Genomic DNA, 25,285 nt, shown 5'->3' on the forward strand with positions numbered 1-25,285 from the left:
TCCGATATGTGTTTTTTTGGCTGCGGTGGCCACACATTTTGGTCGATCATTGCGAAATTTGGTAGGAGAATTTCTTTTTGATGTCTCAATACGATTGCAAAATTTTAACAAAATCGGTTCAGATAGAGCTCCCATGCATATAACCCATTTTGGATTTTGACTTCTTGAGCTACTAGAGGGCGCAATTTTCATCCGATTTTGCTGAAATTTATGACTTCTAATAACTGTGCTAGATATGGTTCAAATCGGTACGTGAGCTGATGTAGCTGCCATATAAATCTTTCTGGGATCTTGACTTCTTAGGCCTCTAGAGGGCGCAATTCGTATCCGATTTGGCTGAAATTTCGCATGAAGTGTTTTTGTTATGACTTCCAACAACTGTGCTAAGTATGGTTCAAGTCGGTCTATAACCTGATATAGCTGCCATATAAACCGATCTTGGATCTTGACTTCTTCTTGAGCCTCTAGAGGGCGCGATTCGTAGCCGATTTAGTTGAAATTTTGCATGATGTGTTCTGTTATGACTTTCAATAACTGTGCTAAGTATAATTCGAATCGGCTTATGATACAGCTGCCATATATACCGATATGGAATCTTGAATTGACTTTTGCATGAACTGTTTTGTTATGACTTCCAACAGCTGTGCTTAGCATGGTTCAAATCGATCTATAACCTAATATAGCCGCCATATAAACCGATCTGGGATCTTGTCTTCTAAGCCCTATAGAGGGCGCAATTCGTATCGGATTTGGCTGAAATTTTGTATGAAGTGTTTGGCTATAACTTTCAACAACTGTGTTTAGAATAGTTCAAATCGGTCTATAACCTGATATAGCTGTCATATAACCCGATCTTGGATCTTCATGAGCCATTAGAGGGCGCAATTCGTATCCGATTTGGCTGAAATTTTGCATGAAGTGTTTTTGTTTTGCCTTCCAACAACTGTGCCAAGTATGGTTCAAATCGGTCTATAACCTGATATAATTGCCATGTAAACCGATATGGGATCATGACTGCTTAGGCCTCTCGAGGGCGCAATTCGTAACTAATTGGGCTGAAATTTTGCATGAAGTGTTTTGTTATAACTTCCAATAACTGTACTAAGTATGGTTCAAATCGGTACAGAACCGGAAATAACTGCCACTTTTAGGCCACTAGAGGCCGCAGTTTTTATCCGGTTTGGTTGAAAGTTTGCAAAAAGTGTTTTGTTATGACTTCTAACAACTGCGCTAAGCATAATTCAAATCGGTTAATAACCAGATATTGCTGCCATATATACCGATCTGGTATTTTGACTGTTTAGGCCTCTAGAGGGCGCAATTCGTATCCAATTTGGCTGAAATTTGCATGAAGTGTTTTCTTATGACTTCCAACAACTATACTAAATATGGTTCAAATCGGTTCATAACCTGACATAGCTGCTATATAAACCGATTTGGGATCTTGGCTTCTTAGGCCACTAGAGGCCGCAATTCGTATCCAATTTGGCTCAAATTTTGTACAACGGCTGCTCCTATGACCTTCAACATACGTATCCAATATGGTCTAATCGATCGATCTATAGCCTGATACAACTCCCTTATAAACCGATCTCCCGATTATGCTTCTTCAGCCCCTACAACGGCAATTTTTATCCGAATGAACTGAAATATTACCCAATGACTCTTCTAGGGTCTTCAACATTCAATTTATTTATAGTCCAAATCGTACTACAACTAGATATATCTCCAATAGCATAAAAATTCCCATCCATTATTCTTTGCTTGCCTAAAAAGAGATACCGCACAAAGTACTCGTCAAATGCGATCCATGGTTGAGGGTATATAAAATTCGGCCCGGCCGAACGTAGCACTCTCTTACTTGTTTGGATTTGAAATTGTGTACCATTATGAAACCTTTTTATAGCAATGCTCATTCTGGGTAGCTGTAGCCATATCTGTCCATCTGTTTCTAAATTTTGAACGAGTAAAGCTAGCCTCTCAAAAACTTCTTAGTGGTGGAATAAAGTTAAATTCCAATACCTATGCCAAGTACAATCCAAATCGTTCTACAACCTGGCGCAACTCGTATCCCGATTTTACTTTTTGTCCACTCACATTGTTCAAAATGTTGTATATGTTGAGTTCCCTAATGACTTCCAACATATAAATACGTTCACAACCCGATATTGCTCTCATTGAAACCCATCTCCCTAGTTGACTTTTGTCTATTGTAGAATGAGCAATTTTTAGTTTATTTGGTTAATCCTATTTGCGAATTTAACTTCTTACACATAAACCTAATAGTAATTGATTCATTAGATTTGTAATTTTTAAAAGCATGGTTCACCAACATTATGTTCAACTCTTTCGAAATCCAACGGCTGGTTAGGTCTGTGACATAATCGTGACCACCACAACTGCTAATGGTAGGTAGCATTAAAATATTAAGAGCAACATTAGCTGTAACAGTCGCAGTTCCATCGACGTCAACATAGGCGCAGGTAACCAAGAGCGAAAGGCAAACAGAGAGAGAGAGGGAGAGAGCTCCCCAATAGCATAAGAGTTCATGTGGAGGCTATTAAAAACACAACGCCATGCCATTATAAACCACAGTGAAGAAAAACCAGAGCCACATCAACAGAGCGAGAGTGAGTGAGAGAGAGAGCACAAAATTGAGTTCATATGGCAAAAATAGTGTTGGCAGCGGAGCAACCAAACAAAATTCATTCGCTTTTTAGCAGTGGCGTTGACATGCAGCAATAATCGCTCGCCGCGTCGTCTTCTTCAAACTCAATCGAAGAAAACAACAAAACGCAACAAATAAATATACATATAAAGAAAATCAAAGCAAAAAGAGAAAATAAAAACACAAAGAAATCAAAACAAAAACACGTCTGGCCATTTCGTCAATTTCGCGGTGTTTGTGCATGCCTGTGTGTGTGTTTGTGTAAAGGACCAACGGCAAACACAAGCCAATCCAACTCAAACGTGCGTTTGTGCACCCCTCTTTGACAGTTAGTGTGTTTCAGTGTGCGTGTGCGTTTCAGTCGGTGAGCAAAACCCCTCTCGCGCCATTGCATTTCTTTGTGTGAGTGTACCCAAGTGTTAAAGTGTGGAATAAATGCGAATTTTAAGCAAAAAAGCCATAGCTTTTTTTAAAAGTAATTTCATGTTTTTTACCGCAATATCTAAAATATAACCAATTTCTACCAAACCAATCACTGAAATTGTCCCCCTCACTAGAGAATATCCCCTTAGAATCCAATAGTAAAAGCAAAAGAAACTGATTCAAAAGTTAGTTACGTAAATAAATCGTATCTTACAAAACAAGTTACGCCCCAATAAAATTTTCTGAAAAAAAAGCAAACACAAGTGTAAGAGCATCATTAGAAATAAAAAAAAAAAAAAACAACAATTTTCCATTGTAAAAAAGGGAAATCCTTATCAACGTGAAAAAAAGTCCAAAACATAAAAAAGGCATTGCCATTATTTTCTAGCCATAAATCATCAAAATATTACGGATTTTTTGCCAAAACAAACGTTTCAAGGTAAGCAACAAAATTGTTTCATAATAATTCCAAATTTTCCAAAAAACCAAAAAAAAAATAAACCCCAATGGAAAAGAATGAATGAAAAACTTATGCAAGTGATTTTGATGATATAAAAAAAAAATTCTGATAGGATTGCGTGAATTGAAATTGAAAGCAGCAAAAAACAGCAACAACAACAACCACAACAACAATAATAAAAAAACAACAACCTCCACACCAAACATTTTAATAGAGTGTTACAAAATCACCAAGCTCTCTAAGTGACAAAGAGAGACAGAGAGAGAGAGAGAGAGAGAGAGAACGAAAACAAGAAGGGGGGCCATACAACGCCTTAACCATAACAGAGCAAAGTACAGTGTACGTCAAAAGTATTTTAGCTTTAAGGCCTATCGAAGGACGAAATAGAAATTGTTGAATATATTTTATGCATTACTTAAAAATGTAGTCAAAATGCCGAAAAAAGACAAAGCTTTGCTCTGGAACTTTGTAGACACATTCGAAAAAGTTTTGTATGCCTTTAATACAGGGTGAGTTATGGGTGTCCAATTTCTGTCATCTCTTACATTGTAATTCACTAAACCGGTTTTTATACCCACCACCATAGGATGGGGGCATACTAATCTAATCATTCCGTTAGTAGCATCTCGAAATATTGATCTAGGAACCCATAAAGTACAAAAATTCTTGATCGTCTCGACATTTTAAGTCGATCTAGCCATGTCCGTCCGTCTGCCGAAATCACGATTGCGGTCGAACGCGTTACCACTACCCTCTTGAAATTTTGCACAAATACTTAATACTGATGTAGATTGATGGGGACTGCAAATGGGCCATATCGGTTCAGATTTGGATATAGCTCCCATATAAACCAATCTCCCGATTTTATTTCTTAAGCCCCTGGAAGCCGCAATTTTTGTCCGATTTGGTTAAAATTTGGCACATAGTGTTCTTTTATGACTTCCAATATTTGTTTCAAGTAAGCTTTAAATCGGTCTATAACTTGTTAGAGTTCCCATATAAACCGATATCCCGATTTTACTTCTTGAGCCCCTGGAAGCCTCCATTTCGATCCGATTGGGCTGAACTTTGGCATGTAGTTTTCCATTATGATTTTCAACACCTGTGCCTAGTACGGTTCAAATCGGTCTATAACCTAAGCTTTAAATCAGTCTATAACTTGCTAGAGTTCCCATATAAACCGATCTCACGATTTGACTTCTTGAGCCCCTGGTAGCCTCAATTTTCATCCGATTTGGCTGAAATTTGGCACATAGTGTTCTGTTATAAGTCTCAACAACTTTTCAACAAATTTTATTAAAAAAAAAATTAATTAACAAGTTTCTTTATGGAAAAAAATTTTTAATATTTTCCCCAAAGGCAGGATTTTGATTTATTTTTTAAGACATTTCCTCTAAAGGCCACACAACAAGGAAACATTTTCAAAAGACAAAATTTCAATAAAATCAAAGGGATAAAAGTCACAAAATATGAATAGAAATGAACTATTAGCAAGAAACCGATTTATTAAAAAGCCGAAAAATGAGAATTTTCAGGTCACCGATTCGGAATTTCAGCCCAAAAAAACCCAAAATCCGGGTTTCAAAAACCGAACTGATAGTTTTGGAGTAGACCGTCCCTGACTCCTTCCGTAAAGACCGAAATTCCATCCTCCTCAAACTCAGCAGCGAATGCTCAAGATCCTATCCCAAAATCGTTCCCCTATTCCGTGCTGCGTGAGCTTAGCTTGTCTATCCAGCACTTGTAAAGTATCAAGGTTAGAACCAAATTATTCAAATTTCCAATAATTTTTTAATTTAATTGTTAAAAAGCATAGAAAACTTATTTCTTTATAAATATGCATATAAAAAACCTTGATTAAAATCGCACCACAAAATATAAGTACAAATCACAATTGCACATTTGTATGCATTGGTATGCATTGGTCAACCACAATGATTGAATAATCAATTTACGACAATTTGTATATTTTGTCCCTGACTGTAAACATAAACAAATAACATGCTCACTCTTTGGGTTGTGTTCTCTGAGGGCAATAGCCAACACACAAATGCCATTTACTCACTCACTCACATATTAAAACAAAACAGAGAAATTATTAAAATAAAATAATTGTTTAAAAAAGAGACAATAAACACAGAGTGAGAAGAGAACTGGGTTGCTAAAGCGGCCTTCGTACCATTTCCGCTAACTCTCCATGAATGTTGTCATTTCACCTCTTTCTCTTAGACTTAGACTCACCATACTGGTCAAAGCCCCCATGCCACCAAACAAAGCATTCACCATAGCTATTCAATGCGAGTACAACCCCATATGATTATGAAACAAGCCTAGTGTGTTATATGAATTTGTTTCTCATAAGCTTTTCTTGATATTCTCTGCCTCTCTGGTTTGTCCAGTTGGCAGACAGCGCTGTTGGTTAATAAATGTGTAAGTGTGTGTATGTAATGCTGATTGTACAATGCTAGCATATGCTCAATGGGGTTTGGGGGCGACGGCACATTTGTAGTTAAAATAATTAATAACAAACACAACAACAACAGCACGATGACAGAGCACCATAACAGCAACGACGACATCAATGGGGGCATCGTCTTACGTTTTCATTCAACAATTGCAAATTGCATTGGCAAACCTTCGTTGTTGCGTCGGCTGGTGTAGTCGTCTTCTGCTGCTGCTGCTGCAGATGTCACTTCTTTGCTACATTGAGCGTATGAGTGTTGTTTGATTGCATTTGTTTTGTTTGTTTGACGGCGAGAGTGTATGCAGGCGTAACAAGCTCTCCTCCTACAGCAGTGAGTGCATGCAAAACAAATGCTTACGTGTTGCTGTATTTATAAACATTATTACTAAGCCACATCACAAAGAGAGAGAGAGAGAGAGAGAGAACGAATAATCTAAAACCAGAGAGTGAGTGTATGAATACAACCAACGACAGACAATGACATTTGCCCACCCCACCCCACAGAGGCAGCGACAGCAGCCATAGCCATGTGTACGTTACAATATGGTGTTGTTAATGATTGTATAATTTGTTTATAACAAAAATTCTAAGGAAAACAAACACAAGCAACAATGGTCACAATTTTATAATCAAATAGGCTGCTCTAGAACATTGTAATTAGTTAGCCGCCACCCCCTACCCATTCACCTCCGTGCAATCGCAAGTGTTAAGAGCCCACTGAACGGGAAAAAACTGATGACTAATGATAACAATGACGATAATGATGATGATAATGATGTTGGGGGTGGTGATATTGATATGTGGGAAATCCCTCACTAATTTTAGTTTGGCAAAGGGTGGTGGCATTTTTTGAAATTCAAAGAAATTATTGGCTACTACGCTTACGACATGTGCTAAAATTAGCGGCAATGTTTATATGGTGATTTACCATTAAGAGACTATGAACTTTTATGTTCAACAAATGATTTTTCCATTATAGTACATCATTCGAATCTACGTTGTGCCTAGGATAGCATCTCTCATCATCATGCGATAGGTGGAGGCGAACTCAGAGGAAAGTGTTTGGTTGTTAATAAACCCATGAGTATTCCATTAAGAAATAGGGGAGAATCATCAGTTTCATACCAAATTTAAGCTCAATTATAACAGACCTTCTTCTTATAGCGGAGTACGCCAGTTAAACATCACCTCACAAATATCTCCAGCATAAGTGAGGATATAGGATTCAAAATCAGGCGTTTAGTGTCCTAGACAGACTTGATAATGTTTGCAATATGGTGCCCTCAGTGTAGATTAGTACGATCTAGTCAGCCCAAGTTCGATGTTCATCGCTACAAGTTGGGATAAACTCAAGTTGGATAGAAGCAGGTTATGTTTTAGTGGCAGTCCACAATGGCAGTGGTCGGCATCGAAAGTTTACGACCCGGGTCAGCTAATCGAAGTTACCGCAGCGCTGTGGTAAGGAGTAACTGGCAAGAGTTATTTGCGATAGGTGATAGGAGAGAGATCGCTCTAAATGACACACCTTGGTCAACAGATTTTCCTGGTATGACAAAAGGAACCATCAGACCCATAAACCATATTTCAGGTATTACCAAGGTAGAGATAGCCAGTTTAAGTTTGACCATTAGGTTGTTGTTGCTTTAGCAGTGTGTTGTGTTCGATATTTTGTCTGTTTGGTTCTGTTGAATATCTAGAGCCAGGAACTCTAAAACTAAGGTGGGGTGCGTCCAAGGGATCAGGGCTGAGACGACAGGGTCGAGCTAGGCTGTTAAACAGATGATGTGTGTCGTGTGGTTCCAGGCCACTATCGGGACACACATCCTGCACGTCGACAACAATCCTTGCTCTGTAAGAGTTGAGGCGACTGTATCTGCCGGATCGTAATTGAGCCAGAACAACTCTCAATTTCTTCAGATGCAAGGGGAGGCAGTCGTTCTACAAGGACCACATTCACCACATCTGCTGTCTCTCGCTCTAAATCATGAAGATCCACCTTAAGGCTTCTAGGCAGTGGATACCTATGGACAACATGATGATTGGGTTGGTCCCTGCGACAACAGGTATTGGTTGGGCAGCATGTAGTTATGTCTTCGCACGAGTAGGATTTTTGTCTCCTGATGAAGGTGGAGGTGAGAACTGAGCAAACAGCCAGTCGCAGTACGAAAAGCGACATTCTAACAGATCTGTACGTGGTTTGTACGTGGTCAACAAGGTTTCATTGTCAGCACCCCAACTGCTGCCGGTAAGTGCCCTGAGGACTTTGCTTCTACTTTTGACCTTATCGCAAATCGCAGTGGCATGTGGCAAAATGTGTCAGAGCTGTTAAATGTGACAGCAAGTTTTTTGGAACACTTGATGCCCGGAATCATTGCCCCATCGACTTTCACATTTAGCTCTTTATTCACCTCACACTTCCAATACGAATAATGTGGCTGATGATTTGGTAGCAGATATCTTCAAAAGTCTTGCAGCGAAATAAAAGTCAATATCGTTGATGTAGACGTTTAACCTATCGTTGATGTCAACAATGGGATGGGGGGCCTGATTCCATGACCGTTCAGTCGTCCGCATATGATACGATCTCAATAACGTCTGGAGGAGATGGAAAAGAGGATAGGTAGAGTTTAAACAATTCCGGAGATATAAAGACGCCTTAATGAACTCCATGTTTCACTATTCGGGGTTTCTAACTTCTTATCTCCAAATTCCACAAACAACTGGCGACCACACAGATAATTGGTGACTCAGCATTTCAAGCCTGGCTGAAGGCATTCGTTGGCGATGTCCTCAAATAGTTACGCATGACTGATCGTGTCGAATGTTTTCGATAAGTCCAGTGCTACGAGAACTTCTCCATCACAAGGCCTGGGTTGATTGAAACCACGTCAAATGTGTGTGAGGTGGTGGCATACAAAGCAATTGCTGGGCTGCGCAGTCTTCGAAATAAATGCTGATGCTCGACGAATGGAAACTCTCCAAAGAGGCTAGGGAGGAGCAGTCCCTCAAGCGTCATTGCTACTGGTGAGAGAAGGGAGACCGGTCTGTACGAATCCCACTTGCTTCCCAGGCTTTAGTAGCGAGATCACTGGGTACATTCAAAAAACTTGTCACATGCGATCAATGAGGGGGCTCTTGCTTGTTAATATTTGGTTGCCCAAAAAGTAATTGCGGATTTTTCATATAGTCGGCGTTGACAAATTTTTTCACAATTTGTGACTCTGTAATTGCATTCTTTCTTCTGTCAGTTATCAGCTGTTACTTTTAGCTTGCCTTAGAAAAAAAAGTGTAAAAACAGTATATTTGATTAAAGTTTTATTAAAAATGCATTTACTTTCTTTTAAAAAATCCGCAATTACTTTTTGGGCAACCCAATATTACAGCAATAACTCCGATATTGGGTGCTTTACTTTAAAGTTCTCTATAACCAATGAACACCTCTTACATTCTTTCACAATCAACGCTAAATTATGGTCCCTTCATGACAGTAACATATAATTATGCAGTCATTTATTTATACTACCTAATATTGACATAAACTTGGATAAGAACAGCGTATCATTTTACATAATTTGCCACATTATGGCAAAGGGTATGTGAGAGTAAACATAACACATGTATACATGTGTATCGATATAGAATTATATAAAGACATACATCATGCATATGAATGCCAAAACCGTAAAGGCCATGCATACCCATACACCCATGGCACATTCATTTGCATATTAACATTTAAATATATTGTTGCGAGGAATATGTTGTTACTTGCAACAAGGTTGCTTTACATCACCTCAGCATACTCATCAAGATTGGTATTAGTATCGGCACCATCAACATTATTCGCATGCCCATCATCATTGCCATGATCCGAATAGACACAGACGATTATGCAACATCAATATTTGACCAACTACTGTCAACTGTGGTTACATATATAGGAAAAAAAAACAACAACAAAAACCAGCAGCTATAACACAATGCACCACAATGTTTCTAAGTTTATAACAAATGTATGTCTGTCCGTCCGTCCGTCCATCATGGCATTTTATTATTCATGTTTTCATTTTTAATGTATTTTTAATTCGAACGACAGCAACCAAAGTAAAACAACAATAAGAAAAATTCGTAAAAAAAACTACATTAAATTTGTATACATTACTAAATAGCACAAAAACAAGAAAACAATTTGTGGCAGTCTAGCTAATATTGCCTAAAACCCAAAAGAAAAAAAAAACAAAGCAAATTGCAATTGTTTTGCATGTATGGCATGGCATTGCATTGCAACGTCATACGATTTGCGTTTTTTCTATTATGCAGAATATGAGAAACACGCACACACACACACACACACACCGAACAGAGTCTATCAAAATCCTCGAGTACTTGACTATGGTGTCGAGTAGGAGAAACAAAACAACACAAAAGATTGATAGAGAATGCGTAAATTGAATTTTTAATTTATTTTCAAGCAGCGGATACTGATGAGTGCTAATGTGTGCCATAAAGTGTTTTCCAAATAGGCAATAACAACACTAGGTAACATACAACAAGTAAAAAGGCATTAAGTTTGGCCGGCCCGAACTTTGGATACCCATCACCTCGGGTATATATGTAAACTCCCCCCCTTTCGTCATAATCCGCTGAAAATTGGATAACTTATGCATCCAAATAGGGCACGGACATTGAGTGGTCTAATATATACAAGTCACTGTTCAATTCTATAGAACAAAATATTGGTCACTTTGGCAGCTATATCCAAATAAAAACCGATCTGAACCATAAAGGAAACGGATGTCCAAAAGCCTAACATAAGTCACTGCGTCAAATTTCAACCAAATCGGATTGTAAACGCTCTTTTTATAGGGCCTAGATTTTAAATCAACCCTTAAGGCCCTAAATTGCAAGATCGGTCTATATAGCAGCCATATCAAAATATAGTTTGATCTGAAACATATTAGGGCGGGTGTCCGGAGGCTTAACACAACTCACTGTTTCAAATTTCAGCGAAATCGGATAAAAAATAAATCCTTAATAGGCTTCTGAACTTTTATCGGCAGATCGGTCTATATTTCAGCTATATCTAAATATAGACCGATCTGATGTTGGGAGACTTAAAATTAATCACCGTTTCAAATTTCAGCCAAGTCAGGTAATAAATATAGATTTTATGGGCTTCAGACCCCTTATCGGCAGCTATATCTAAATTTAGTCCGATCTGAACCATATTTTGGTCGGATTTCTGCAAAAACCGGTAATAAAAGTAGCTTTTATGGGCTTCAGACCCCTTATCGGCAGCTATATATAAATATAGTCCGATCTGAACCATATTTTGGTCGAATTTCTGCGAAAACCGGTAATAAAAATAGCTTTTATGGGCTTTAGACCCTACATCGGCAGATCGGTCTATATGGCAGCTATATCCAAGAATAGTCCGATCTAAATCGTATTTAGGTCAGATGTCGGGAGGCTTAAAATTACTTATTGTGTCAATTTTCAGCGAAATCGGATAAAAAATAAAGCATTTATGGGCCTCAGACCCTTTATCGGCAGATCGGTCTATATGGCAGCTATATCTAAATATAGTCCGATATGAACCATATTTGGCTCGAATTTTGGAAGGCCTAAAACTGTTAAAATTTCAGCGAAATCGAATAAAAAATAAAGCTTTTAAGGGCTTCAGACCCATTGTCGGGAGATCGGTCTATATGGCAGCTATATTTGTTGGAGGGAGGGCGGAGGGAGGTCGGAGGGACGCACGGAGGGACGTACGGAGGGACGGACGTAGGTAGGGTCAAACGTAGGGAGGGACGGACGGAGGAAGGGAGGGTGGAGGGAGGGAGGGACGTAGGGAGGGAGGGACGTAGGGAGGGAGGGACGTAGGGAGGGAGGGACGTAGGGAGGGAGGGACGTAGGGAGGGAGGGACGTAGGGAGGGAGGGACGTAGGGAGGGAGGGACGTAGGGAGAGAGGGACGTAGGGAGGTACGGACGTAGGGAGGGAGGGACGTAGGGAGGGAGGGACGTAGGGAGGGAGGGACGTAGGGAGGGACGTAGGGAGGGACGTAGGGAGGGACGTAGGGAGGGACGTAGGGAGGGACGTAGGGAGGGACGTAGGGAGGGACGTAGGGAGGGACGGACGTAGGGAGGGACGGACGTAGGGAGGGAGGGACGTAGGGAGGGACGGACGTAGGAAGGGACGGACGTAGGGAGGGACGGAGGTAGGGAGGGACGGACGTAGGGAGGGAGGGACGTAGGGAGGGACGGACGAACGTAGTGAGGGACGGACGTAGGAAGGGACGGACGTAGGTAGGGTCAAACGTAGGGAGGGACGGACGGACGGAGGGACAGAGGGAAGGACGGACGGATGGACGGAGGGAGGGCTGGACGGAGGTAGGGCCGGACGGAGGGAGGGCCGGACGGACGGATGGATGGACATATCTAGATCGACTTAAAATGTTATGACGACCAAGAATATATATACTTTATGGGGTCCTAGACGTATATTTCGAGGTGTTACAAACCGAATGACGAAGTTAATATACCCCCCATCCAATGGTGGAGGATATAATATGAAATCATACAAATAGTTTCAACTTTTGTGAATTTATGAATATGGTAACACTGGCGCAAAGTTTAATAGGTGCTCCTATAATTTCTAATCCTGGCGAGAACATCAATAACCTTTTATCGTACACTAAAACATACTGGAGGCATTTGTGAATATCTTAACGTGGTCAAACTTCTCCGGAAGGCAGAACACTGGTAACTATATCAGGTTATAGACAGATTTGAACCACATTTAACACAGTTGTTGGAAGTCATAACAAAACGATATGTGCAAAATTTCTGCCAAATCGGATAGGAATTGCGCCCTCTAGTGGGTCAAAAAGTCTACACACGGTCCAGTAGCTCCAGGGATGATTTTGAAGCACCAGCCCATACATGTGAGTTGTACTCCATTTTCGGCCTTATGAAAGTGGTGTAGATGTTAAGAAGATCAGATAGAGTGAAGTAATTCTAACACCGTTTAAGGAAGCCTAAACATTTCAAATACATGTTTATCCCAACGGACATCACGTTGTATTTTCATGCCCAGAACATCAAGAGCTTCTAATTGCTCATTCATTCGACCCACTTAGAAATGGCCAGCAAATCCTGGCAGAGTGTATCGTCCACAATCCGCCTCTTGTCCTCAATCTCTCGATGACTCGGCCTATGGTCGAATGAGTACGAATGAGTACGAAGACTGAAAAACGGCAGAACCGATTTTTTAGAAATTTTCGCATATTGTGTAGGGGGGCGGACCCTCCCCTTTATGTCAAAAACACAACCCAAAATCAAAAGTAGACCGATAGGGACAATATGGGTATAAAACGAAAGATTTTGGAGAGTAGAATACGCATATGGTATTAAAATTTGAGTCTTAGCAACCATCGGGCTGCCCCAACCCCAAAAATCCCCCAAACAGACATAGTGGACGTTCATTTAAATATGGGGCTCCAATGAAAGGTATTCGGGAGAAGATTTAGAATTCAATATACAAAATCGGATCGAAGTATAGGGGGTCACGCTACCCCTCAAAAACGCCATTAGACCCATTATGACTATATGATACTTGGCTGAACGGATTTTCTTAAAATTGTCATAGAATGTGTACGTTTGTCTGGAAGGAATTATAGGTTACATAATTTTTAGATATCGGGAGGAGGGGGACCCTCCCTCTTACCCCAAAAAAGCCACCCATATGCAAAAGTGATCCGATGGGCACAATAAGGGTACCAAATGAAAGCTATTGGAGAACAGAAACGAATATGGTATTAAAATTTGGGTCCAAGTACCCAGTGGGCACGCCCAAACCGAAAACTCCTCTTAGCAGATATATTCGAAGTTCATGTCATTATGGAAGTCAAATGAAAAGTATTGCGCAGTCGATTACAAATATGACATAAAATATTAGGTCCAAGTAATGGGAGGTCGCCCACCCCCAAATGGGCAAATTAGCCGACCATGGCTTCGCCGCATTCAGGGTGAAGTGTCACCACCCTAAAAAGATATTAGAGAGTTAAAAAAGGCGCAGCACAGTGGGCCCGGTTCGGCTAGTTTAATATAAGTTCGTTCGTAAGGGCCCGGACCATATCTGAAGCGGGGTTGTCCTTATCATACGGTAGGTACAATCCCTACCTACATTTTGAGCGGCAAGATGTACTCGTTCGAAAGATAGTTTGCTTTACACAGATAGACACATAGGATGGCTATCAAAAAAATCTATATATTGTATATTTTAAAGACCTTATGCTGAAGTTTGTATACCCCATAATATGGTGGAGGATTGTTTTTCTTTGCTGCTCATTGTTTCACACAAAAGATTGATTGATTCTTATCAATCAATATTTTGTGCGAATAAAATACAATCAATTTTTCCCCACTTCAAATTTATTTGTCATTTCATTTGATTTGTCACCTCTTTAGTTGAGCGACACGTGTATTCCAACATCCTTGCTTTTAATTTCGCATTATTAGTACAGAATTTTTTTTCTTCTTTATTCAATTCCATCCATCTTATACAACATAGATCAATCTAAAACAGAATAGCCTAAATGAAAATTCCCAGGAAGCTCTGTACATATATGCATGCCTAGATGTATATACAATTTGAAAATACATATATCTTCGTATTATTGTTGGATAGGTAGAAAGATAGGTGGCCAGATATATATGTCTGCTGCGAGTTTCGTTTTTTTTTTTTTGTTTCGAAATATATACTCGGCAACATTAAACACTTTATACTGGCAGCGGCACGAATCAGCAGCAAATAAATTCATTGTTGTTGGACAGATTCTGATATGCTGATTTAATTTGTTTTTAAAATTTTTATTTTTCCCAGACTATGTACCTACACGCGCTCATGCCTACATACATACATACATACCAGTGTGTACTATGAATGTCCATATGTTTCGAGAATGTGAATATGCGTAGCTGTCTCTCGTCTACAGTGTGGTCATAGAAATATTTCAACTATTTCATGGTGTCTTTGTACCCTACATCATAATGATATGCCTTTATGGCAAGTTTTTAATGCTCGTGCCTTATTAATGGGCACACAGATATTGTGGTATATATTTTAAATATCGTAAAATCACCTTTTATATCAAAAAAAAAAAAAAAAAAAAGAAAATATTTTTTTTTATGCGTATGGGTTTTCCCTGGTGGATTGTCTTAGGGGATTTCAATGAGCTATGGGATTAGATAAAGTTTTACTGAAAAAAAAAAAAAATACGAAATTTATATGCTCGGGAACTTACAAACGGAGATACTTATCTGCATGCATCATTTCATTTATTTTTGGAAATACCCATACGTACGTCATACATATATCATGGCTTGTCTCAATTTGAAATTTTGACATTTTTTCCGAAAACCTACAAACATCTGCAAAATTTTTTCTTGTCACTCACAATAATTCATAAATATCTAATCTTGTGTCATTTGGCACACGGCTTTTTTTTATTTAATGATTTGTATGCCAAGCACAAGAAAAAAGACTAAATAAATTATATCAATAGAATGGCTATTTTTCATCAAATTTAGTTTTCTATTCATGGAAAAATATTTGTAAAGTACGCACGCATATTGTCAAGATCGTGCTATACGTGAAAGAATTCGAAAAATTCTTGGCTTGGATGTGAAAAATCATAACATACTAAATTCAGCAGAGTCGTGTAAAAACAGTGCTCTCCATCAGGGCTGCGAAGTCGAGCAATTTTAAGAAATTGTCGAGAAAAATACCTCAACTCCCACTCGGAAGAAAATAGTAAACAATGTTTCAATAAAATATTGGTCTTTTTAGTTGCTATATCTACAAACATACCGATCTGAACCATATACGACACCGAAGTCGAAAAGCCCAACATAAGTCATTGTGTCAAATTTTAGTGAAATCGGATTATAAATGCGCCTTTTATGGCGCCAAGAGTTTTAATCGAGATATCGGTCTATTTGGGCCAAGTTGCAGAAAAATGTCCAAGAACCTAACACAAGTCAAATTTCGGCGAAGTCGGAAAATAAATGCGCCTTTTATGGCACCTTAAATCAAAACATGGGTCTATATGACAGCTATATCCAAATCTAGAACGATCTAGGCCAAATTAAAGAAATATGGAGAGGGGCTTAACCTAACTCACTGTCCCAAATTTCGGCGAAATCGTACAATAAATGCGCCTTTTATGGTCCCAAAAACCTTTAATCGAGAGATCGGTTTATATGGCAGTTATATACAAATCTTGATCGATCTAGGCCAAATAACAGAAATATAGCGAGGGGCTTAACTTTACTCACTGGCCCAAATTTCAGCAAAATCGGATAATAAATGTGGCTTTTATGGTCCTAAGACCCTAAATCGGCGAATCGGTCTATATGGCAGCTATATCCAAATCTGGACCGATTTGAGCCAAATTGAAGAAGAATGCCGGAAAACCTAACACAACTCACTGTCCCAAATTTCTGCGAAATCGGACAATAAATGCGCCTTTAATGGCCCCAAAACCTTAAATTGAGAGATCGGTCTATATGACAGCTATATCCAAATCTGGACCGATCTGGGTCATATTGAAAAAAAATGTCGAGAGGCTTAACTTAACTTACTGTCCCAAATTTCGGGGACATTGGACAATAAATGCGCCTTTTATGGCCCCAAAACCTTAAATCGAGAGATCGGTCTATATGGCAGCTATATCCAAATCTGGACCGATTTGAGCCAAATTGAAGAAGAATGTCGCAAGGCCCAGCACGACTCACTGTACCCAATTTCGACAAAATCGGATAATAAATGTGGCTTTTATGGCCCCAAAACAATTAATCGGCGGATCGGTCTATATGGCAGCTATATCCAAATCTGAACCGATCTGGACCAAATTAAAGAGGGATATCGAAAGGCCTAATACAACTCACTGTACCCAATTTCTACAAAATCGGATAATAAATGTGGCTTTTATGGCCCCAAAACATTAATCAGTATATAGACCGATTCGGATCATACTTGGCACGGACGCTGGAAGTCACAGCAGAAGTCTTTGTACCAGATTATATGACAATTGGGGCTGCTAGGAGCTCAAGGAATCAAATCGGGGAATTGGTTTATATATAAAGAGTAGGCCAGTTTATTGACCGATTTTGATGAAAAGCGGCAACGATGTTGGAAGTTAGTACGAAAGTCCTTTTGTCAAACTTCAGCCCAAGCGGATGAAAACTGAGGCTTTTAGGGGCTCAAGAAATCAAAACTGAGGATCGGTTTATATGGGGGCTAAATCCAAAAATAAAAAAAACGGAGGCCACCGTAGCGCAGAGGTTAGCATGTCCGTCTATGACACTGAACGCTTGGGTTCGAATCCTGGCGAGACCATCAGAAAAACATTTTCAGCCTTGGTTTTCCCCCTCCTAATGCTGGCAACATTTGTAAGGTACTATGCCATGTAAAAGCTTCTCTTGAAAGAGGTGTCGCATTGCGGTACGCCGTTCGGATTCTGCTATAAAAAGGAGGCCCCTTATCATTGAGCTTAAACTTGAATGGGACTGCACTCATTGATATGTGAGAAGTTTGCCCCTGTTCCTTAGTGGAATGTTGGGCAAAATTTGCAATTTGCAATATCCAAAATTGAACCGATATGGGCTATTTTCATTCTCCCACGACTTACATCGATAAGAAGTATGTGTTGGTATAAAAATTTTTCCAGTCAAATAAGGTCATGTGTAGGGGGAAAATTGGCTTGTCGATTTTTTTTTTTTTTTTTTGGTTTAAAAATCGAAGAAAAAATTTTTTCAAAAAATTTTCTAAGGAGTGAGATTTCTGGAAACCGTTGAAATTATTAATAGCTCAAAAATCAAACAAAAAAATTTTAAAAAAAAATTTTCTAAGGAGTGAGATTTCTGGAAACCGTTGAAATTTTTAATAGCTCAAAAATCAAACAAAAAATTTTCTGAGGAGTGAGATTTCTGGAGATTTCCCATACACAAAATTCTATACAAATTTAATAAGAATTGTGCCCTACATGAGTTCAAGTGGTCAAATCGGGCATTTTGTTAAATACAAAGTAAATCATAACATGATTCGATTTGTGTTAACGGTTTACACTCCCATTCACACAACAACAATAAAGAACGTTTATGCAAAATATTGGAGCAGATAACGTATTCAACAGATGCTAGATCACTAGATTGTCTTAAAATGACTTGCTGTATCAGAAAATTTGTATTTTTCATAGGACCTGCAGCCAATAATTCGAGTAACATCAAAGTTGGTATACCTTCACTCTAGAGTGGTGACCTTGAAAATGAATTTAATAACTAAAATTACAATATTTCCCTTTTATAACATCTTCATCGATAAAAACCAAAAAAAAAATAATTTTTAGTTCTAAACTAAAAGTATTGCGTCAAAGACCCCACTTAATACACATCCATTTGTTATGACATTCTGTGCTTCAAGTTTAAAATCGAAATCAGAACATTTTACTATGGCATTGTTGATGCTGCTTCTGCTGCTACTGCTACTGCTACTACTACTACTACTACAACTACTTCAGCTGTTGTGGCTCTTTGCTGCTGCTACTACTGCTCCCATACTGTTGTCGCATTGATTGCTGCCGAAGTTGCTGTTGTTGTTGTTGTGCTGTTTGATTCGTTATAGGTGTGCTACGTAATCTAAAAAGTGTTATGAAATCGAGTAGGCAAATCAACCACTGAATGAAATCAAACAAAAGTTCTTCTTCGACTATAACTTGTTGTTGTTAGAAACAAAAATGATTTGTGTTCTGAAATATAACCCCCCACTATCGAAATAAAAAGCACACGTTATGCAATTCCACCAAAAAAAACAAAAAACGAAAACAAATCTTAGAAATCAAATTTGTTTTGTATTATTATGAGTCAGTTTTGCAAAAAGCAAACAAAACAAACTCTTATGCTATCCCAAGGTCATTGAAACTTAGCCCCTTGGCTGGCAGACCACAATAATGCACAGTCACACTACCCATTGCATTGGCAAATAATTCTCAAGTGCTGCGCAACTGCAGCAAAACTCGAAATATAACTGAAGTGTTTTTTTTTTTATTATAGTAGCCATTGTAGTGAGTGTGAAAATAAACAAAAAAAAAATAGTAATGTGTCATTTTGTTCTTCAACTTCTGAATGCGAATGATAACTGATAAAGGTAACGGAAGAAAACGGAATTCTCACTACTTAATTTTATTAAAATTTTAAACAGAAATTAAAATTTAACGAAATTTTTTTTTATCAAAAATTTATATTTTGCTGCAAATCAAAAGGTTGCCCATGCACATTCCAGTGAGGAACAGAGGCCAACTTCTTACATATCAATGAGTGCAAATCGATTCACGTTTAAGCTCAATGATAGGGGGCCTCTTTTTAAAAATCGAGTACGAATGGCATGCCGCAGTGCGACACCTCTTTGAAGAGAAGTTTTTACATAGCATAGTACTTCACAAATGTCGCCAGCATTAGAAGGGGAAAACCACCGCAGAAAAATATTTTTTCCGATGGTCTCGCCAGGATTCGAACCCAGGCGTTTAGCGTCATAGGCGGGCATGCTAACCTTTGCGATACGATGGCCTCCGTAGCCTCATTACTGGACATTATCTCGTGGAGGCTAAACTTACCGATTGTTGCACCTAAAATGTCTTCCTGCCCTATCTTCGCATTAAAATCTCCCATAACGATTTTTATATCATGAGTGGGGCAGCGGTCATATTCTCTCTCTAGGCGCTCGTAGAAAATATCCTTGGTCTGCTCGTTCTTGTCTTCCATCGGGGCATGCGCACAAATAAGGCTGATGTTGAAGAATTTGGCTTTTATGCGGATTGTGGCTAGCCTCTCATCCAACGGAGTAAAGCTGGAGATAAGGTGTTTTAGTCTCCGACTAACCACAAATCCACAGCCAAATGCATGCCTCGTGTTATGGCAGTATAGTTCTTCAGCGTTTTTTGTTGTAGTGAAGCCTTTCCCAGTCCATCGCACTTCCTGTAAGGCGGTAATATCTGCCTTGTACTTCTCTTATACATCCATCAGAGCGTATACTGCACCTTCTCTATAAAGAGTGCGGACATTCCAGGTGCAGATCCGCAAATCATGTTCCTTTTTTTGTTTGCGTAGGTCGTCAACGTTTGAGGGGTCTGCTTTTACTATTCCTTTGTTTCTCATAGTAGTTCTCATAGTTTTCCGGGGGCGGGTTATTGGCCCAGCGCCCCAACCCTATGGGTTTTGTGGGATTGCACATGTATCCCTCGTTGTGGCGAGCCGCTTACTTCAAGATCCGACGCTCACCTCCAGCCTCCCCTTACCTAGGAACAGATGCTGATATTGGCCTTTGGTTATTTGAAGGCGCCAATAACTCGCCTTGTCATCTCGAGTATCATTGGCCAGTGCCACCTGACTGCTCACTGAGACTATCCTGTTGAAAATCGCTGACTGCCCGCGGCCGCATTTGAAACTACTCCTCCTATAAAACGGAGCTTTCCACCATCCGCAACCTGTGGATGCGCCCGGAAGCTTTCAGCTAAGCTCAGCGCGGTAATAAAGGACACCACACAAGTCGCAGCTCAAAGTTCCAGCCTGTGTGGTGCTCATAGTTATCCCGTGTCGGCTCCTAGAGTTTTCAATTTTCATCCGATTAGAATGAAATTTGACACAAGAACTTCTCTTCTGACTTCCGACACCCGTGTCAAGCATAATTTGATATAGGCCACCTTTAATACCGATACCCTGATATGAATTTTAGAGACCATAGTAGCAGCAATCAATTCCCCATTCGATTATTCAAAATAATTCAAATACAAAATGGGTTAATAAGGGAAAATTTTTAGTGGAGTCTATGCCATGGATTTCATGATGATGGGTGGCCATGATTCGGCCCGACCAAACTTACCACGTTTTTACTTGTTTTAGGTCAAAATACTCAACTAAATTCATATTTCACCAAATATGGAACTCAATTCCTACTGTCCCTATCTACGAACAATATACGGAACTAAATTCCTACTGTCCACATCTATATACAAACATTCCCATAGAGAACATTTCTTTTCTTATAAACAAAAGATTTTTTTCCATTACCTCACCTATGGGAAAACTTCCGTCATTTGCTTATTTCTCCACGCTTTTGCAACCATTCAACACCATTTTCTTCGAGTGTAGCCTATTTAGCCCATTCACATGGACATAAACGTATTTGCACGTTATCCATTATACAAGACAGATACGATTACGAGTCACTTTGTTATAACTTTTTCATTGTTGTTGGCAATTGCAAATAGAAGGTGGACGGTCATACAATGAGTGCAACAACAACGACGATAGCATCCACACGTATAAACAATGCAAAGCAACAAAAACCAAAAACAAAACCGAAAACAAAAACAAAAACAAAAATGTTAAAAACGAACGAACACAAAATGTTATATTGGTTTTATTACAATAAACTAAATGAGCAATTTGTGCTATTTTGTATGGGTGAGTTGTGTTGAGTTGAGCTTTACATCAACTTGGTTTGATTTCAATTCCTAAGCTTACTCATTACTAGCGGCGGCAATCTTGGTTGTATGGATGGTTGCTTTGGGTTGGTTGGTGCCTGCACCTATCAACATTGTGGTTCGCTAGCAACAGTTTGAACTGTTGTTATAAATGAAATGGAGAATAAGGTGGCTTAGGGTGGGGTGAAAAAAAATCACAAGAAAACGAAAAAAAAAACAAGAAATAAATGGAATTGAAAGTAAAAGCGTGATTATAAACCCTAAGACAAAGACTTGGAATGTATGTTGAAAGCCTTAAAATCAAAGCCACATCGTTTAAAAAATTCCTCATTAGTTTATATTTGTATTCCTGCATCTTCGATACATCCTCCTTGTCTCTATTTTTCATTTCAAGAAAATAGAAAAAAATAGATAAAACAAGTAAAAGCGTGCAAAGTTCGGCCGGGCCGAATCTTATATACCCTCCACCATGGATCGTATTTGTCGACTTCTTTTCCCGGCATCTATTTTTGGGCAAAAAAATGATATAAGAAAAGATTTGCTCTGATATTAGAGCGATATCAAGATATAGTCCGGTTTGGACCACAATTAAACTATATGTTGGAGACCTGTGTAAAATTTCAGCCAATTCGTATAAGAATTGCGCCCATTGGGGCTCACGAAGTAAAATAGAGAGAACGATTTATATGGGATCTGTATCGGGCTATAGACCGATTCAGACCATAATAAACACGTTTTTTGATGGTCACGAGAGGATCCATCGTACAAAATTTCAGGCATATCGGATAATAATTGCGAACTCTAGGGGTCAAGAAGTCAAGATCCCAGATCGGTTTATATGACAGCTATATCAGGTTATGAACCGATTTGAACCTTATTTGACACAGTTGTTGAATGTAAAAATAAAATACGTCATGCAAAATTTCAGCCAAATCGGATAGGAATTGCGCCCTCTAGAAGCTCAAGAAGTCAAATCCCCAGATCTGTTTATATGACAGCTATATCAGGTTATGGACCGATTTCAACCATACTTGGCATAGTTGTTGGATATCATAACGAAATACTTCGTGCAAAAATTCATTCAAATCGGATAAGAATTGTGCCCTCTAGAGGCTCAAGAAGTCAAGACCCAAGATCGTTTTATATGGCAGCTATATCAGGTTATGGACCGATTTGAACTATACTTGGAACAGTTGTTGGATATCATAACAAAACACGTCGTGCAAAATTTCATTCCAATCGGATAAGAATTGCGCACTCTAGAGGCTCAAGAAGTCAAGACCCAAGATCGGTTTATATGGCAGCTATATCAGGTTATGGACCGATTTGAACCACACTCGGCATAGTTATTGGATATCATAACAAAACACGTCATGCAAAATTTAATTCCAATCGGATAAGAATTGCGCACTCTAGAAGCTCAAGAATTCAAGACCCAAGATCGGTTTATATGGCAGCTATATCAGGTTATGGACCGATTTGAACCACACTTGGCACAGTTGTTGGATATCATAGCGAAACACGTCGTGCAAAATTTCATTCCAATCGGATAAGAATTGCGCACTCTAGAGGCTCACGAAGTTAAGACCCATGATCGGTTTATATGGCAGCTATATCAAAACATGGACCGATATGGCCCATTTACAATACCAACCGACCTACGCTAATAAGAAGTATTTGTGCAAAATTTCAAGCGGCTAGCTATACTCCTTCGGAAGTTAGTGTGCTTTCGACAGACAGACGGACGGACGGACAGACGGACGGACAGACGGACGGACAGACGGACGGACAGACGGACGGACATGGCTAGATCGACATAAAATGTCGCGACATTCAAGAATATATATACTTTATGGGTTCTCAGACGAATATTTCGAGTAGTTACAAACAGAATGACGAAATTAGTATACCCCCCATCTTATGCTGGAGGGTATAAAAATAAACCACCTTTAGTCAAAATCCGGCGAAAAATGCATACCTTATGCCCCTATAGCAGCTATATCGAAATATGTTCCGATTTGGCCCGCTTTGCCTTCTTTTTAGTTTAAATGGAGCAAAATTTTCCTTTGAATATTAATTTTCGGCAATTAAAAGGCTTTTAGTGGATTGCCATGCTGCGAAAATGGTATATCGCTTGACTAACTGTATAACCATAAAACTGCCTTTATCTGAATCCACATGATCTTAGTTGGTCTATGAATTCTCGCTCGGAGGGATTAGGGCCATTCTTAAAAGATTTTATTTGAGCCCGATATTCTCATGGGGATTTTGGGAGTGAGAAGGCACCAAGGGTGGTGGTTGGTGGGTTAAGGGTGTAGTGTGAAACCCAAAAACGTGGTCCCGAAAGTGAGTATCAATTTCGTGCTCTACTCCCAAATACCATTCATTTGAGCCCTGTCTATTGCAATGGTCGGTAAATATATATGTCAGATTTAGGGGTGTTTTGGAGGATGGGGTGGTTCCCCAGACACTGAACCCTGAAAAATATATCAGCATGGGGCTCTACTCTCAAATACCATTTATTTGTTGGGTTTAAGGGGAGTTTATGGGATGAAGCGTCCCCAAAACGTTGGTTATGAAATTAGTTTTCCAATCTCAAATACCTTTCATTTGAGCCACATATTTCCTTGGTCGGTACATTTGTACTCTTTGAGGAAGGGGCGGTGCCCCAAATACCTGGTCACACATTTGGATATCAGATTCGTGTTCTACTCCCAAATACCTTTATTTGAGCCCCATATGGGAAAGGGGTAGACCTGCAGAAAATAGATTTCGAAAGTGGGTATTAATTTGGAGCTTTTCTCCCCATTTGGCACCCAGAAGCTCTTAGCCCTAAAAACTATCAGCAACGTGAAATACTCCCAAATATCATTTATTTGAGCCCCATATTGGCATTGGTCTAAAAATTGGATATGAAATTCGTGTTCTAAACTCAAATATCTTTTATTTAAGAGGTATGGGACCTAAAAACTCCACTGTCTTGAAGACCCAATGGGTTTTGGTGAGCAAATCCTATTTTGGGGTTGTTATACTGGTGGGACGTCCCCTAGACATTTGGTCCCGATTGTTGATGTCAGTTTCATGGTCTACTCCCAAATACCCTTCCATTTTTCCATAGTCGGCAAATATGTTCGGTGTGGGGGAGATGGTGGTGCGCTTAAATCGCTCCATCCATCTCCGAGATCTGGCATTTCTGAAAATTGGGGTAAGGGGAGGGTCCGTCTGTCCGTCCGTCCGTCCGTCCGTCTATCTGTCGAAAACACGCAAACTTTCGAAGGAGTAAATTTTGCACAAATACTTCTCATTAGTGTAGGCCAGTTGGGATTGTAAATGGGCCATATCGGTCCATGTTTTGATATAGCTGCTATATAAACCGATCTTGGGTCTTCACTTCTGAATTTCTAGGGGGCGCAATACTGGTCCGATTTTACTGAAATTTTGCAAGTGGTGTTTTGGTATCACTTCCAACAACTGCGCTAAGTATGGTTTGAATCGGTATATGTTTTGAGATAGCTGCCATATAAACCGATCTTGGGTCTTGACTTCTTGAGCCTCTAGAGGGCGCAATTCTTATTGGATTGGAATGGAATTTTGCACGACGTGTTTTGTTATGATATCCAGCAACTGTGCTAAGTATGGTTCAAATCGGTTTATAACCTGATATAGCTGCCATATAAACCGATCTTGGGTCTTGACTTCTTGAGTCTCTAGAGGTCGCAATTATTAT

General features: G+C 39.4%; 1 protein-coding gene across 1 annotated transcript in view; it reads left to right on the top strand.

Moving 5' to 3' along the window:
* Positions 1-2,709: 2,709 nt before the first annotated feature.
* The window catches only part of LOC106092080 (uncharacterized), a 183,236-nt gene continuing 160,660 nt past the window's right edge, over positions 2,710-25,285 (top strand). Inside the window, exon 1 of the mRNA XM_013258835.2 lies at positions 2,710-3,530. The gene's annotated coding sequence lies outside the window, so the exon portion shown is untranslated. The remainder of the gene's footprint in view (positions 3,531-25,285) is intronic.

The sequence above is a fragment of the Stomoxys calcitrans genome, chromosome 1 (assembly GCF_963082655.1).
Source record: "Stomoxys calcitrans chromosome 1, idStoCalc2.1, whole genome shotgun sequence".
NCBI classification, from domain to species: domain Eukaryota; kingdom Metazoa; phylum Arthropoda; class Insecta; order Diptera; family Muscidae; genus Stomoxys; species Stomoxys calcitrans.